Source organism: Poecile atricapillus, chromosome 2, assembly GCF_030490865.1.
Source record: "Poecile atricapillus isolate bPoeAtr1 chromosome 2, bPoeAtr1.hap1, whole genome shotgun sequence".
Classification (NCBI taxonomy): Eukaryota; Metazoa; Chordata; class Aves; order Passeriformes; family Paridae; genus Poecile; species Poecile atricapillus.
This window is the reverse complement of record NC_081250.1, coordinates 26,699,030-26,716,462: the sequence shown is the minus strand read 5'-3', so window position 1 is coordinate 26,716,462 and position 17,433 is coordinate 26,699,030.

The following is a 17,433-nucleotide window of genomic DNA, read 5'->3' as shown; positions in this document are numbered from 1 at the left end:
AGATAGCATCTTTTTCATGTAATCAGTTGTCATCAAAATCTCCCTGCTCTGTTGATTAGCATGTGAACTGCATCTCCCCTTGCTGTATTACCCAAATTTTCCTGTCATTAAGCTTAGTCTAAATTTAAATTCACTAGCAGTGGCTATGGATTTATAATAGCTTAAATGAGGCTATAATTTGGTCTATTAACTCTGTACAGCTGACTACCAAGATATTTTTCTTTCTGAGTAAAAATTCATGTTACCCTTCTGAACACAATTTCAGCATCTGCCAACTATTTTTTTAAATACATACTGAAGCATATTTAACACATCACATGCTGTATTTTGTTTAACACTTTTTCAGAAGTAATAAGTCAGACTTGTGTCTCCAGAAAGGAAATTCTGAGAAATGATAATGTCTATTATTTCTTATTTCTCCTCATCAGAAAAATATACAAAACAATGCCAATATCCTGACTTACTGGAGAGGACCTGAAATTTTTCAATGTACTACTTTCAAGAGGGAAATAGCACAGTGGAAAAAATTTATTATTGAAAAATCCAATATAAAAAGGTAGTACCCAGAATGACCAAAGGCAGGAGTTTAAAATATGTAAGGTGCAGCAATATATTTTCCTTTAACATTTTAATAACCTAAAGTAAAGAAAACCTGAACCCATACACAGTATTAACAAATTGAACACATTACTTTTTTGTTAACCTAAATTATTTTTTCACCATTTTTCTAGGCATTTTTGGAGGGAGGCAATGGGAAAAGCACATCCTGTTGATAAAGCTTAGCAGATCATTTTGTTCCTTTCCATTTCTTTCCTTCTGGAAGGGTCTGGAGATTCAATCTATTTTTATCCTTTAAAAAATAAAAAGCATCCACAGAAGAGGATACATTTTCACATTTCACATCATCACCAAGAAATACAGAGCCCTGACAAGCGAGATAAATGAACAACAAACCAAAAAGCACTGGAGAAGGGTCAAATCCATTTGACTTATAGGCCATTGTAGAGAACAGTGGGTCATACAATCTTTTCTTTTGTTTCTGAAGCTACCAAGTAGAAAGTGTATAGGATAAATGCTGCCCAGATTTCAAAGTAAAGAAAGAGGAAAGTAAATTACAAAGGGCTGGCTATGCCAGGTACCTGCATCTCATATTCACACTTGTTAGTACCTAATCTTAACTCATTTGCATAATATAGGTTCAGGATAAGTGGCAGATAGTTCCATCAAATTTTATTTGGCTGAAATTTCTCATTGCAGAAAACAAGACTGGGTATAGGGATCCTGGGATTTGGTTTTTTGTCTTCTTATCTGTGTTAAAGGTGAGAACATTCATTTTCAACTCTTGCTCCTTTACTATCCTACATCACTTATGTCTCCTTTGTCTTTTTTTCATTCTTAAAATATATAATAACAGTGCAAAAATTTTCACTTTGACATTGTTAACACATTTAGGAAAAAAATCCTCTCTCTCTTCTCTTCTCTTCTCTTCTCTTCTCTTCTCTTCTCTTCTCTTCTCTTCTCTTCTCTTCTCTTCTCTTCTCTTCTCTTCTCTTCTCTTCTCTTCTCTTCTCTTCTCTTCTCTTCTCTTCTCTTCTCTTCTCTTCTCTTCTCTTCTCTTCTCTTCTCTTCTCTTCTCTTCTCTTCTCTTCTCTTCTCTTCTCTTCTCTTCTCTTCTCTTCTCTTCTCTTCTCTTCTCTTCTCTTCTCTTCTCTTCTCTTCTCTTCTCTTCTCTTCTCTTCTCTTCTCTTCTCTTCTCTTCTCTTCTCTTCTCTTCTCTTCTCTTCTCTTCTCTTCTTCTTTCTCTTCTCTTCCTCTCTCTTTTTTCTCCTTTTCCAAATGAGAATTTATGTTTTCCTGACTGTGCAGAAAGTTGACAGTTGTCATATAATGAGAAACAGGAAGCTGTAGTCAAATGATAATACCAATTTACTGCATCTGCCAGTCAGGAATATCATCATGAAGTCTTGGTCTCAGAATAGGAAAGATCAGAGGAGGAAAGAGCTGCTGTCAGACAAGTGGGATAAATTAGTATGGAAGATTAGTCAGTGATTAATATGTTTCAAGGGTTGTTTTTATACTGTTACAATTATAGATATATACTTATCTTCCCTTCCTGGCTTGTCTCTATTTATGGACAGTAAAAAGATGAAAGGGAATAGAGAGAGAAAATGGGATTTTTCAGATTGCTGATTGTGCAATCAAGCTAAATACATGGAGAAGATTCAAACATCAGGAAAGGAAAAAAAAAAAAAGGAGGAAAGGAGGAAGTGAGCAATGTACAAAAGTCAGATTTATTATCAGAAATTAGTCTCCATGATGTTGCTTAGGGATTATTATAACTGCAGCTATTCGTCTCTCTGAAGCATGAAATACAATTTCAGCAGTAAAAAAGATTTCTGCTGATTAAGTATCATGCTAGGTTCTGACATTACTAATGTATGTTATCTTCATTGTTTACATCACCATCAGGACCACCTCTGCCATTGCTTTAATAAGACATGAAAATGTTTTACTTTTTCTCCAAAAACCTTCTTCCTGTTCCCATGCAGTGATCCAGTTCATGAAAATAACCTGATTTGTCTTCAGCTTGCTTGATCTGGCTCATTAGAAAACAACACAAGCATTGTTATGACACACGTGAACAGGTGGGACAGAGCCACTGACAAAAAAACTGTTCAGAGTTACAACATGGTTACGAAATGGCTGCCATAATGAGATGGCAATAACATAATTCTGATGTTAGGTTGGACTAGAAAAATATATACATTATGGACAAAACTGTACCATTTTTTTCCTGTGAATCTGTTGATAAGCATACTGGATCCAGAACAGATTTTTTTGTTCCAGAAAAACCAGAATAGAAATAAATAATTTTCATATATTGAAAAATACCTGTAACATACCGATTAGATGCAAACTGTGCTTCTCATTACCTCTCCCTGTTCTTTCCCTTTAGCAGAGTGAACACCATAATCTGTATTGGACATTGCTATGAAGGTGACCTTATCTCTATTTCACTGAAATTCAGCCTTCAGTCAAATGAAGAGAAAAAGCTGTGAATATTTCCTAGCATTGCAGCATACCTAAACAGATAATTACTCTTACCTGAATCAAACTGTCATAAAACAATTTTGTTTGGGAGGGATATATGAGAGTTATTTAATCCACTGACCTGCTAAAAGAAGGACCAGGTAGATTACTTTTCTCAGTGTTGTATTTAGAACGTATCTCCAAGGATGTAGATTATACAATCTCTCTGGGGAACATATTCCATAAATTTAATAGTTTTTCTTAATATTTGCCTGGAATTTCCTCTAGTAGGTATTGTGTCTACAGTCTTTTGTCCTGTCATCATGAACCTTCAAGATAAGTCTCTTTTCATTCTCTCCATGTTTTCACATCAGACATAGATAGTAACCAGATCTCTTTTCGTCCTCTCTCTTTTATACTGAATAAACCAAGTTATCCCAGCTTCTCCTCATATGCTGTGTGCTGCAATGCCCTTTCCATCTTGGTGACTCACACCTTTGTAGGACTCACACCAAACTATGTCAATCCATTCTACTGAGGAGGACCAAACTGGACAAAGTAGGCCAGATAAATAATAATGATCTTCAGATTACTCTGTATACTTGGTATTATTTTCAAAATAAGTTATTTCCATGTAAGAGATCTCAGTTTCACCACGGGAATTCTCTGAAATTCATTCAAAGAGTAATAAAGTTTGTCAAAATTAGCCAAAACAAAAATTTAAAGTAGAAAAACATTATTGTGATACAGCATTACTCATTACAGTGAGTATACATGTTGAATATATATACTGAATCTTCGACTCTGTTGCCATTACTGACATTTCAGGAGGGGCATGATGAAACATTAAAAGCACAGAAGAGAGCAGCAAAGATTGTAAGGAGTATATAGAAGTGTGGTTCAGCTCCAGAAAACCCATGGCATTTGGGACTATTATAAATATTTTATTTCCTTCTTGTACAAATTCTACATGTGTGTATGTACATCCAGCTCATTTGCTGGGCATGCAAGTTACAGTCACATGTGGGTTTTTGCTTTTCAGGAAATTTGGTTTGGTTTGGATTTTTTCGTAGGTTGTTTATTTTGTTTGGTTTTTTGGGTGGTTGGGTTTGTATGCTTTATGGGGTGGGTTTGCAGCATCTCAATAGGAACTCACACTCCAACATTAGGTTTCCTAATGTTTCCTCTTCTGGGACTGCCCGGCTACTTTGACCTGGGTACAGAGTAGTTACACCAATTCTGTGTAACAGAACCTGGGGCCAGACTTTTGAGAATTGTTTCCTTCTCGGCAGCTTTTCTTTTCATGTGGCATGACAATGCATAGCAATACAAAGGAGAGAGACAGGACATAGTTATTCACTTTACTGTCACCAGGTGCTGTAAATCACTCTTAAATCACTGCTTTGAGTTCTGCAGGCATGAACCTTCTTTCTGGCAATTTTGTTTAATTTCCCTTCTGCTTTTTATAAATAGTCTGTAAATGGAGCCTAATATTTTTCATGGATGCTTGAGTCAAATCTAAATAGAGGAATACTAAAATGAGTATCTCCTCTTCCACCCAGTTTGACTTTTCTACAGCTGGTGAAAAGCTGGTTGGGTCTGGAATAAATAATTTTCATCTGTTTCAAAGCATCTGTGGTGAAAGAAGTATCAAAATTAAGCAAACCAAAACAAACCTAAACCCCAGCTGCAAATTTTTAGATAGTTCTTTTTCTGTAGAGTATCAAATTTGCTACCTCAAAGTCCAATTAGAGTTCATTTTCTATCCAGTCCTGCAGCTGGCAGAAGTTGAGTGAATTTGCCAAACAGCTAATGAAGATTTTCACTGAAATAAATGTTTTTTAAACAGACACAGTTCAACAGCTTTAAATCCTTTTGTAAAAATAGGTGTGGAATACAGTTTTAAGAGGTTTAGTAGTTACTTATTCTAGGACCTTTTCTAGGTGTTTAAAAGGTCTGCCTGACTCAGGAAGGAGTGCTATTTTTGAGTGGCTGCACAGTTTTTCTGAGAGGACTTAAACTACTACAGAAAGTCACTAGGAGACCAGACAAAAGTCAGAAATTGTGAGATTAGTGATATGTGAAATGTGTGCTGGAAAAAGGATGAGAGCACAGAAAGAACAGCATCACCTGAAGAGGCATTTTCCTTTCATTTCAGGCAAACTGAAAGGTCTGAACCACTAAGGTACTGTAAGTTTTCACCGAGTCACATAAAACACCCAGATGTGTATGTAATAAGGAGAGAAGTGTAAGTGGCTGTGAGGCACTGAGGGTCATGCCTTCACTTTATGTATTTCTTGCATAAGAGCAGAGGAAGATTTTCCTTTGCCTTCACAGTTGATAAAATGTTCTGTTTTGATTTGTAGGTATAGACATATAACCAAGTGAGTGTATAGATGATAATTACAGACTGTCCGGGATATACTTGCCCTTCTATGGGCAAGTATAATTTGTCATATGAAAACAACTAATTTTTAATGAGAACATATCTATATTCCAGCTATTTTCTCATCATTTTAATATAGGATTGATTTGTCTGATGATGTTTTATATCTGAAATCAGTGATGGTGAGAGCAGACACCAACTAAAATTAAGTTGGTCATTTCTGAGATGACATTAAATCTTAAATGCTCTAAGGGAAATTAGTTTAGAAAGTCTAGTCAGGAATGAGCTTGTACTGCCACAGTTGGGAAAACAGACAATCACTACCTCAAAAGGATTCATAGCCTTGATAAAATAATAGGATATATACTCCAATAGGGATCCTCCTATTTATATGTCGTAGGAACCATTAGAATTTTGGCATTTTTCATTATTCCTGTCTTCAGTTCTCTTGTTTATTTTTATGCTGGATTTTCCTTTTGAAGGTAATGCCTCATATTCTGTGTATTTTAACATATTTGAAGCCAGGAATAAAGAAAAGGAGAGAGAAGCATTATCTAAACTCAGTGATGTTAATATGTATCTTCCGTTGACATTTTTGCACATTTTAGGTTCCCGTGTCCCTGTTCAAAGACTTGTATTTGTCTGATCTTGAAGTCCAAACTACTCCAAGCCTGCATTAGATAGGAAACCAATTTAGAAATCCCATTTCCTGTAAGCATAAGCCAAATAGCTGGATGTCTGATGAATTTTAATCACAGAAATAAGACCTGAGAGACTCAGTGTGACTTCTGAACTGTTGAATAGGAAAGAAGTGTGCTTAGTTAAAATGAGTGTTGTTGATTTGACAAGTTCACGTGCTTAAAATTCACCTGTTGTTTCTCAAAGGAAACATAATACATTATTGATTTAGCGACTGATATTTTTAAGTGTCCATTTTGAGATACCCCAGATCCTTCTGCAATCATCCTGCATCATCCTCCCGTGTATAGATTCTTCTGGTAGTTCTGTTCCCATTTTGCAGTTATATGTGGACATAACTAACTTTATTTGTTACCCATCACAGTAGAACAATCTTCACTAGCACATTGAATATGTGTAAAAAAGCAGCCACTCTAAGGGAAAAAAGAATATCTTGGCAATAAGTAGTATACCCGTTTTAAAAAATATCTGAATGTTCATAAACTCAGAGCAAAAAGCATTTAAACAGAGAAATAAAGATTGCAAAAATATTATAATACTGCCAGTTACTTCACAGAAATGCATTAATCTCACATTGTTACTTTTGAATTTTTCCCTGTCTGCTGCAGGCAGTGGTACAAAGTGGTTGATGGCTACAGTTTGAGATATAGACTGACACTTTCTTCTGCAGCAGTCATGAGTGAGTTATTCCAATCTGTGCTAGCACAGCTGGAAAATTTACCTTCACACGGCTGGAATTCCATTTCAGCCTGTCATGATACACTACACTGCGTCTGTTTCTTCATGAGCTACAGCACCGATGCAATGTGTTCTCTAAGGTTTCTGCTATCACAAATATAGTCACTAAAGCCATCTATTAAAAGTAAGTTGAGATTGAAGTACTTTGATATCAAAAAATAAATTATTTTCCAAAGAGTCAACTCTCTCGGGGTTAGAAAACTTACATAATACCATGATTTAATTTCACTTCTTTCAAGTTTTTACAACTGCCTTTTTGCAGTTAATTTATGATGTTTCTGGACCAGGTATATTTTAAGATTATCTTTCTTAGTACTTACCAATAGGTAGACTGCCTTAGCTTTTATTTTCTTCATTTCAAGGGAAATGGAAGGGACTAAAACCCTGATAATTGGTTGACATGAGGGATATACACATGAAATAATTAATATGGGTTATTCCTTCAAGAAGTCAGCAGCAAAGAAAAAGTGAGGCCTGGAAACTGAACCAAGCAAAAAGCCAGTGTGCAAGTTAAGCTTTCAGTAATTACCTCAGCTTCTAAATATGAGCATAATTTCATTTAACACTACAATTTCTTAAGTCCATGAAGAATTGCCATTAAGATTGTGAATTCAAGTGGTAGCTTTCCTCTTTTACTTTACTGCAAACATTTAAAATGTTTGTTGAAACTAAAAGTATCTTCAGTGTTGGAATTGACTCTCAAACATCACAAAACAATTATTTCATTTTACCCCTCTCTCTCTCAAATGCTAAGCAGCAGACATGGTTGCTTTGTCTGATTCTGTAACATTTATCTCACTTCCTCTCCCAATTCACTAAGAATTTTTTCTTCTAGAGTTACCTGGTGGTGTGAAACATGTTCTACAGTAAATCATATGTGTTCACAGCAGAACTAAGTGAAAGGCACAGCTTGCATTTTGTGTGCCTTCAGCTCAAGTCCCCTCTGGCCAAAATCAGTGTGTTGATCACAGTGCTGTGTTTGTAATGCAGGTAGAAGCAGGAGGCATAAAAAGGAGAAGAAATAAGAGCAGGGGCAATTTTTTACAGTTAGTGAAGCTAAAGCAAGACCTGTAATATCAGATTTTTACCTCTTTAATGGTGATTCTTGTTGTTGTATGTGGCAGATTACAGACATGACTAACAGCTCTTATGTATTTATTGACCTTTTTCTACTTTAAATGGGCTAGCCATACATTCTGTTTGTTCATTATTAACTGGGAAGTGGGTGTTGAAATGTTATTTACAATGTCCTTCTCTGTGCCTGAAGAAATGAGCTACACCATGGTGAGTACAAAGAAATAAGCTTTCACTTGTGTAGGCAGGTTATGGTAAGCACTGTAGAATTTTTAGAGTTTATAAATAGGAAAATGTATTATCCTGCTGTGGAAAATGCAAACACATTCAATAGCAGAACTATCATTTAAGCTTTCAGAGTTCAGAATGCTGAGGAGTGACCAGCCCTAAAGTCTGGTTTTTGCAGCTTGCCTCAGAGGTATTTAAAAACAAGATTTTAAAAGTTCTGAGTCCAAGGGAAATTTTGAGCATTCAAAACAAGTGAGGACCAAATCATTGGGTTTAACATTAATGAACCAATATCCTTTCAAAAATACAGTTTTATAATTAAAGTGAGATTCCAATGCTGTGGAATGCTGATTTCAAAGGCTATCAACAGAGTGACACTTTTAGTGGACATTCTGGCAATATGTTAGAGGAGACATTTCAAAATTTTGAGGCAACAAAGATGGGATTTACTTTACTTAAGTATAAGTACCTAAATTATAGACTTTTAATCTGTGCAATCATCCTGGGAAGAGACTGTCTCCAAGGAACAATCTGCAATTATTTTGCCTCCATTTTAGGGATATTTTTTCCATTCAAAAATCTATGGAGATAGTTCTTAATTATTTCTGCACTGTCTATGCAGACATCCTAGGCCTCAAGCTTAGTCTAGACAATTAAATTGTAGACAGCTGCATCTTGAAGGTCTTTCAAATCATGTGTTTCTATAATTAAATCTGATCTGTCCTTTTAGAAATCAGTCCATGAAGTCTCTGTTATGGAAAGTTTATCCTCTGAAAGCCTATAACACATTACCTTCTTAGTCAAAAGGCGACTGTTTCTTTAGCATCATATCTGATTTTTGTTTGGAGCTAATATTGGTGAACAAATGTCTAACTCCTTAAGATAAAATTGTGACCAGAGTTTGAAAGTCTGTACATCTTTCAGTGTAGAAAGGATACTAAGGTTTAAAATCACTCCTCTGGTTTGCAGGGGATATTTCACAAAAAATGGTAAATCAATAAGTCTACAAGTACTATGTCAATTGCTAGATATTGCATAGTGAGAAAATGAATTCACCTCACGAACATCTGCACCCAGGTGAGGCAAATTTCTGACTTTTGGAAGAAGAATTTCTAAAATTATATCTTCATTCTCAAAATTCTAAATTACAGGAAGTTTTATGCACAGATTTGATTATGAGTAGGACCCCTAAAAAAAGTATATAGAAATAAGGACACGATGGCAGAAAAAAACCCAACCAGCTTAAGATGTGTTGATGAAAAGCACTGTAGAAGAGGTAGATGTCATCTTTCTCCATTGAATATATAGGCAGCTTGTACCTTCTAAATGAAATCACTCCTTACACCTGCTAAACTTTTAGAGGAAGATTTCAAAGACTATGGGCCCCCATAAGTGCAATGCATCCTTCAATACTGTGATTTGTGCAGTAGGTCACTGAAGTCAGACCTATGGATCACTCAGCAATAGAGGTGAGGGTGATGACATTTCTTCTGTACATGTGTTCTAAGTCTTCTCCTTGACCTGTTTGCATTATTGCTGAATGAGGAATGCCTGACCTGAGCCACACTATTCTTTTTCAAAGCATGCTTATAAAAGAGTCAGTTCTGTAATATGAGACTGCTGCCAATTTGAAAAATCACAGAAGGCACTGCAAATATTTCCATGCTCTTCACTCCCCTTCTGACTCCATGTTTCTGTGCCATGGTGAAGACAAGTATTCATCTTTGTCTAGATATGTGACCTTATTAGTTGGAATTTCCATTTCTTTTTTAAACAGACATTATTTACAGGGTCTTCGTACAACATGTACTCTGAATCTCAGCAATGCTTTTCTGAAAATTTAAGAGAATTGAGAAGTGGAGAATGAAAGAACTGGATCTTAACCCACCAGATCCTATTTTATACCATTGCTTTTTAGATAAAAGTATAGCTTTAAATTACATAAAATGTCAAATTATCAATTGCTTTATGAGGTACATTTAGATGACAGAGTGCAAACAGTTAAATTTCCTCACCCACAGTCTTCATGTAACATATAATAGGGTCTGGTCTTCATTACCTTTGTAATTGTATAGGTATTTAAGCATTAAATTTTGATGTTACCTTATTAAGCTAAATAAAATAGGGTCAGATCAGTATTTATCAGAAATTCCATACGTGTCTGTGTGGAACTGACATGGTTGTGCTGAGTCATTATTCATATCTCACATTCTACTCTTTGGCTGGACACGACAAGGTATAGAAGAGCTCTAAAGCAGAGTTCTTGCCATGCTGGGGATATTAAGAATCTCTTGGCCCCTCTTTATCTTAGGACAGAATGTTACCATTTAAAAAAAATTCCAATACACATAATTTCATTGTTTTATTTTTACGTTGCCTTGTTTGTTTGGATATGACAATGCACTTCTCATAACTAGTGGGTTACTAAACATGAACTTTGAACTGTGGAAAATGAAGGTATTACAGTGCAGTAAAATCATCTGCAATGTTCTTTCCTTCTATGTTAGAAGAAGTATGAAACTTGGTTGTTAAAATACTTTTCAGATCTTCATCAAAAAGTCACAATAGAAGTTGAATGTATTCTCTCAACATATTTATGTGCTCTCAGTGTGGGAACACAGACACTTCATAAAATGCCATCCTTTTATCTTCAGATTGACCTGGATCAATCAGTTGAGTTTAAATTGTAGGTTTTGTTCCTCAAGCTGAAAAATACATCTCATTACATCACTCCTTTGAGAATTCAAAAAAGCCTTCAGATATTTTTTCTTTAAACAAGGACTTATGCAAACAATTTCTTTTATTAAAAAAAAAAAGGAAAGAAATAATATTTCTAATTTTTAGTTTTAAATATAAAAAATTTGTTAGAATTCGGAGTAATCTAAGTTTACAATATTTCTATGCAGAAATACTTTTTTGTTTCACATATTTGATACTGTTTCTGTGTGATGCAATGATTTATTTCCAAAGGCTCTGTGAATACAAAGGCTTAACAGTTCATTGTAATTATAGATCAATGTGATTTACAATAAAGACTTGGCACTAGGATCTTGGCTAGCGCATCGTAACACACACTTGTAACATGCACTTGTAATTCAATTCAGTGTCTTTGTCATTTTTTATTTCATACTCTAGAGAGATTTCAAAATTAAATCAAAAATGACACTAAACATGAGGTGCTTCAGAATACAATGTCATTTTGAAACTAAGCAGTTGAACCAAAACCAAAAAAAAAATGTCTTTACAGCATCAAGCCATTATCATTTCCTTTTTTGAGTTCTACAATGAAAAGTCATGTAAGTAGCAGTAAATCCTACATGTTTGACTACACTAGCTAATTAGGAAATAATTATGCCATGGCATTTTGTCAAACTTGCTGGTGCTCCATTAATGTGCATTTCAGATTTAGCACATAGAATGCTGAATTATTTCTTATCATTTGTTGCTTTTGATATTTGATGTGGTTCTTTTCTACAATAAATAAATAAAACCCAGTTGATAAATGATATAGAAAGTTTCTGTGCTTAATTAGCTCTGAAAAGGACAGACAAATGAATTACCAGAAAACTCTTTGCAGTGCTTATATCCTTTTGCTTTTGCAAAACACTGAGAAGCAGTTCAAGCTGAGAGAATTTCCTGATACTTATCAGCCACCCACAGTTTCTTCTGGCCATATGAGAAACTGCAGGCTACATTTTAGTGTAAAAAGAAATGAGTGAATCCTCTCTGGCTATTGATTCAGATTAAGCTTCCTCCAGCATCTGTAACCTTCCCTCCAGGGTTGGTATTATAGTGATTTATTTAATTTGAAATTTTCAGAAACAATTTGTCTGGCATTGCTTTACACAAACACAAATTTAGGGACAAATGGACAATAGAAATAAATAACAGAAATTGTTAGTGAATAAGAGTAACTATTCCATCTATTGAATTTAACAATCCCTAATCAGAGTTTTTTTGGCATCATTTCTGTCCTTCAGATGCTTCATTTCATATTATAAGTAACACAGGGAATGTTGTAAAGTTATAAATTTATCTTTGCCTTTTTCCCCCTGTACTCCACTCTGATGAGACCCCACCTGGAGCACTGTGTCCATCTCTGGGGCCTCCAACATAAGAATGGCACAGACAGACTTATTGGAGCATGTCCAGAGGAGGCCACCAACACAATCAGAGGGCTGGAGCACCTCTCCTAGGAAGACAGGCTGAGAGAGGGGACATTGTTCAGCTCCAGGAGGCTCCAGGAAGACCAAGCAGCAGTCTTCCAATACCTAAAGTAGGCCCACAAGAAGGCTGGAGAGGGACTTTTTACAAGTGTGTGTAGTGACAGGACAAGGTATGGGTACGTGGAGAACAACTAGTCTTACTATAAAGACTTAAGTAAAGAAGGAATTAAGTGCCTCAAACTCTTCCTCATCCTTTGTCACTATTTCCTCCCACATCCTCTAAAGATGTCGTTAGATCCTCTTTGGTTGACAATGTAGTTACAGAAACATTTTTATTGTCTTTTATGGCACTATCAAGAAAAAAGCTCTAGTTGAACTTTGGCCCTTTTAATTTTTTTCCCTGCATAACCTCACAACATCCTTGTAGTTCTCTTGAGTTTCCTACCTGTTCTACCAAATATCATAAATTCTCTTTTTCTGGAGTTTCAGAAAAATTTCTCTGTTCAGTCAGGTTGGTCATCTTCACCATTGACTCATTTTAGTTAACTTTGAACGGCTGTGTTCCATTAGCTTTCTGTTTTAAACATTCTGCCAAAATAGTTCACATATTTAACATGAAGGCAATTAATTTTTAAATTGTAGAGCAATGAAGGTACTTTTTAATAACTTTTCCTCTTTATTTAAATACTACCACAACATGTTGCTGGAAGTTTTAAATTAAATATTATTATGCATTAAACAGCAGTTTAATTTTACAAGATAATTTCTAATTTAACATTAAAAAAAAAATCACTATAGGCTGCTATTCGAAATTACCGTCCAAAAAATTATAAATTTTTATGAGTTTTTATGAGCAGCTTTCCAATAAAATTTTATTAAAGGTGGAGCCATAACATTTGAATAAGTTCTGATTATGTATAATTAGTACAGTGCTTGCAGTTTAACATTAAGTAATACTTGATCTAAACTAAGTAGAGAGCACTATATATAAGCATATAATTATACATACTTCAGATGTTTTATTATCTGTTTTTTTCATTGTACAAATATTTGTTTCTAACCTGTTTTTCTAACAGACATTTTTACATATGTTAATTATTTTTGCCAAATTTACAGCAAAATAATTGCAATTAATTGTTCTATTTAGGAATGCCAGAATTCAGGATATATATTGTTTACTCTGCCCTTTTTCACTTGCATCATCCCATAGTGTGGATTTCCAGAAAGTGAATTAATGTATATAAAAAAAAATAAGTGGAAGCATGCACTGCAGTAAAAGATTTCTGTCTTCAAATCATGCTTGAGATACCTTTTGTTTGCGAATGCTGATTTGTACCAACTGTGAGATTACACATGCAAAGGCCTATAGACCTGTTCTTGCATGTAACTCCAAGAATCTGACATAAATCTGAAAATGCATAAGTTATTCAGCTCTGGCTGCAGAGTTTTTGAGAACAGGTAAATATACTCATTTTTCATGCAACGTTCCTAGGAATCATTCTGCGGCACTAAAAAAAAAATTCATTGCGCCTAATTTTATAGCTGTTGAATTTAAAATAGCTGGTTGGACTATCTCTGCATGCAGCTAGAAAATGAAGAAACATCATAAAACACGGATGCACATTTCTCTGTGTGTGAGTGAGAGAAAGGGAATACTCTCTGTGGAGAAGTTAATGTCTTTAATGAAGACTGGGAAATTAGTTGTATCAAACCAGGAAAATTCAAGAGTACTAGTCTGTAGTCAAAGCCGTCATATGAGAGATAAACAGGTGAAAATCTGTCCTGAGTCTGGCAGTTATTGTTTGAGTTGGAAGTTAAGCTAGAAAAACACCTGATAAAGACACAGATATTGAAGCCCCCATTTATTTGTATGGGCTAATATCAGGAAGAATCTTGAAGAGTTATACAGGTTGATGTATCTTTGCTGATAGCTGCAATTCTAGAAGATTTATTTGTTGGTCTGACTTTGTTGTCAAGAGTCGACCAAGGCAGTAGTTGCTAGTGATGTATTTAACAAAGGGGGCAGGTAAATTTCAGTAGAAATTTCAATGGCTATTAATTGATGGATGACAGGGAAAACATCCTTCAGAACTTTCATCATATTTAACCCTTTCTACACCTAAGCACTCATTACAGCCACTAACAGAGATGGGTTAGAACTTTAGACAAACACCTTAGAGGAATTCTCCCAGCTACAGATTCAGACTCCTAACTTTGCATATCTCCAAATAGTGGTCTGCATTCCAGATATGTGTTTAAACTCCCATTATAGGGAATGGAAAACGAGTCTAACAGTGTAGAGTATCATTTTGATGACCTGCATCCACTTTCAGTTGTAACAGCAGTTTGTTTTTTTGCCAATACTTACTGACAGATAATTTCCTGACCTCCCTGAATCTATTATCTGTTTCTCTGTATTCTCAGGTTTTATTTGAAAGAAAGTAAATCTTTCACAAACATTGTGTTTGTGAAGTTTAGATGTGAATTGACTACAAGCAACAAAAAGGTATGTGAAAGAACGAAATGACTCTGAGATGTAACACAGTCATCCCTGACATTCTTGGAGAAGAAAATATAGAGAAAAGGTCATATTTACCAGACGTCACCACTCCCAAATTTATAATTTCTGCATCTTTACTTAGCTGATATACAAAATGGTATGAAAAAACCTTTAATCTCTACTGTTCAGGTTTTCAGGATTACAGTCTCTTGCTAATTTTCTGTTAAGAAGCTATGTGTAATGATGCCAAAAATTACTACAGTTTAAACAGTATAGTCAGTTAATTTTTGTACAAACCTTAGAAGGCAAAATATAAGGATCTTTTCAGGCCTCTAAGCATAACTAGGGAGAATCCAACTTGTGAAGCCAACTAAAGCCAAGAGGAAATACAGCCATATTTTGGATGGACTTAGTGATGAAGCCTTGCTGTACTCCATCTTATTTCTCATCTTGTTTTCTTCTCTAAACTGGTGTCCTCTTTGCCTTGTTATACACTTCCATTGTTTTTACAGGACATGCTTGGTGTTCCATGACTAGGGAAAACACTACAGTGAATGCAGTAGATACAAAAATAGTGAAATAATAGAATAATACTATTTACATTATTATAACATTAATAACACGTCAGAGAAGAGTGAAATATATAGGAAGGAAACAACCCAAACTGTGAAATTTTTCTCTTTCACCATGTCTACCATCATAAGGATTGTCTAGGTGTTTGTGTCAGAAAACATATATATCCTACAGAGAAAGTTATTGCTGTCACAGTGAAGCAGCTTTTCAGTTACAGAAAAATAAAAGTTTATCTTCTGTAGAAGTGTCTTTTGTTTGTCAGAGACAGAATTTCCTAAAATAAATGCTACTGCCCTTCTGCTAAAGTCCATGGCCACTAAATCTGTGTAACTGAGGATTCAGCATCCTATCTCATCTCTTATCATTGGCCAGTTTTAATACCCTTTATCTCCCCAGAATATTTGTCAAGGACTTAGAAATCATCTTCAAGGTGCAAAGAAATATCTTGCTGAGAATCTTAAATGAGTGAATTTCTCCCAGCATAAATAACATTGGAAGAAAATATTATTACTATTATTATTATTATTATTATTATTATTATTATTATTATAGCATTTGGTTAATAGCTACATTGGTTAATGAGTAGAAGTGGTGATCTACAATGGTTAGGAGGTTCCCTGTATTGCTTTAGTGGAACAAACACAGAATATGGTGGTACTGATTCAATAAAAAAGTAGGATCTTGTTAAAATTTCTCATATTGAGATTATTTCACCAGAACATCGAAGCATTTTTTTTTACCTGTGTCCATTTAATATGCCCAGATTATCAGTTTCTAATGGCCTTCTGGCTTTAAGAAGATAGCTACGCCCTCCTACAAAAACTATTCTTTGCTGAAGCCTTTTATGGCCTGTTCTTGAGTGTGAGTAGATAAAGTATCTCAATGTGTTAGAACTTTTGTTTAGAACTTTGACAATTTTACATGACAAACCATTGTGTTCACGAAAGCATTTCAATGTTTAAAGTAGTTTAAATGGCAGGGTTAGTTGGTGTCAAAAACAGAATAAAATCAGTCATGAGACGATTTGTGTCTGGACTCATCTGGTAAAGTGTGGTAAACAACACCCAGGTCTGCCATTTAGATCATGTAGATTTGTTTTATCATGAAGGAGAAAGAACATCTTTAGTTCAGCTCATTCTAAAAGAAAATACCTAAAGTACATAGAAGTGATGTAGACAAAATAGGTCAGATTAACTGAGCTTTGAGCCTAATTTCATCCTTTGACTGAACAGAAGCATAGGATGACCCATACAGATGTAGAAGTTAAAGCACTAAAAGGCTTAAATGAGTAAGGTCTGTCCCACTCAGGCTTAAACCGTAAGCAAAGAAATTTAAATGTTTCAGTCCTTTTATTTGACAGTTAATATTAAACCACTCGCTGGCCCTGCCTGTTAGTATGGGTTAACGTGCTACCCTAGAAGTAGTACCAATTTGATAGCTGGATCTGGCACTGGACTTGAAAGATCTCACAAATATAGGCTGAAGGGAAGTAAATAGAATAGATATATCCTTCCTAGGATATCTTATAAACCTTTATATGTAAATCTTCTGAGTGAAGAGAAACACTGTAGAGGTTCAGGTAGAGTTCTCATGTTTTTAATGCTCATCAACACCTATATTGTAATCAAATTTGGCAATAATGTCTTGTGCTGGTTTTCTCAGGGATGGAGTTAATTTTAGTCAAGCATCTTGTAGGGTGCTGGTTTTGATTTGTCACCAAGACAATGTCGATAGCACACCAATGTTTTAGCTATTGCTGAAGAGTGCAGGAGGGGGCAAGAGGGATGGAGGCGCACAAGAAGCTGTGAAAGGAGGATGCCAACATAGTTGGCTCCTACTGACCAAATGAATATTCCAGATTATATTATATAAGCACATATTATATTATGTGCTCATCCAAAAAAAAAAAAAAATACTAGTGAAAGAAAGACAGGGCATTTGAAGTTATTTCATTTGTCTTACTGAGTAACCATCACCTTTGATGCAGCCCTAATTTTCTGGAAACAAATCCACACACAGGTTTTACTTCACCTACTACT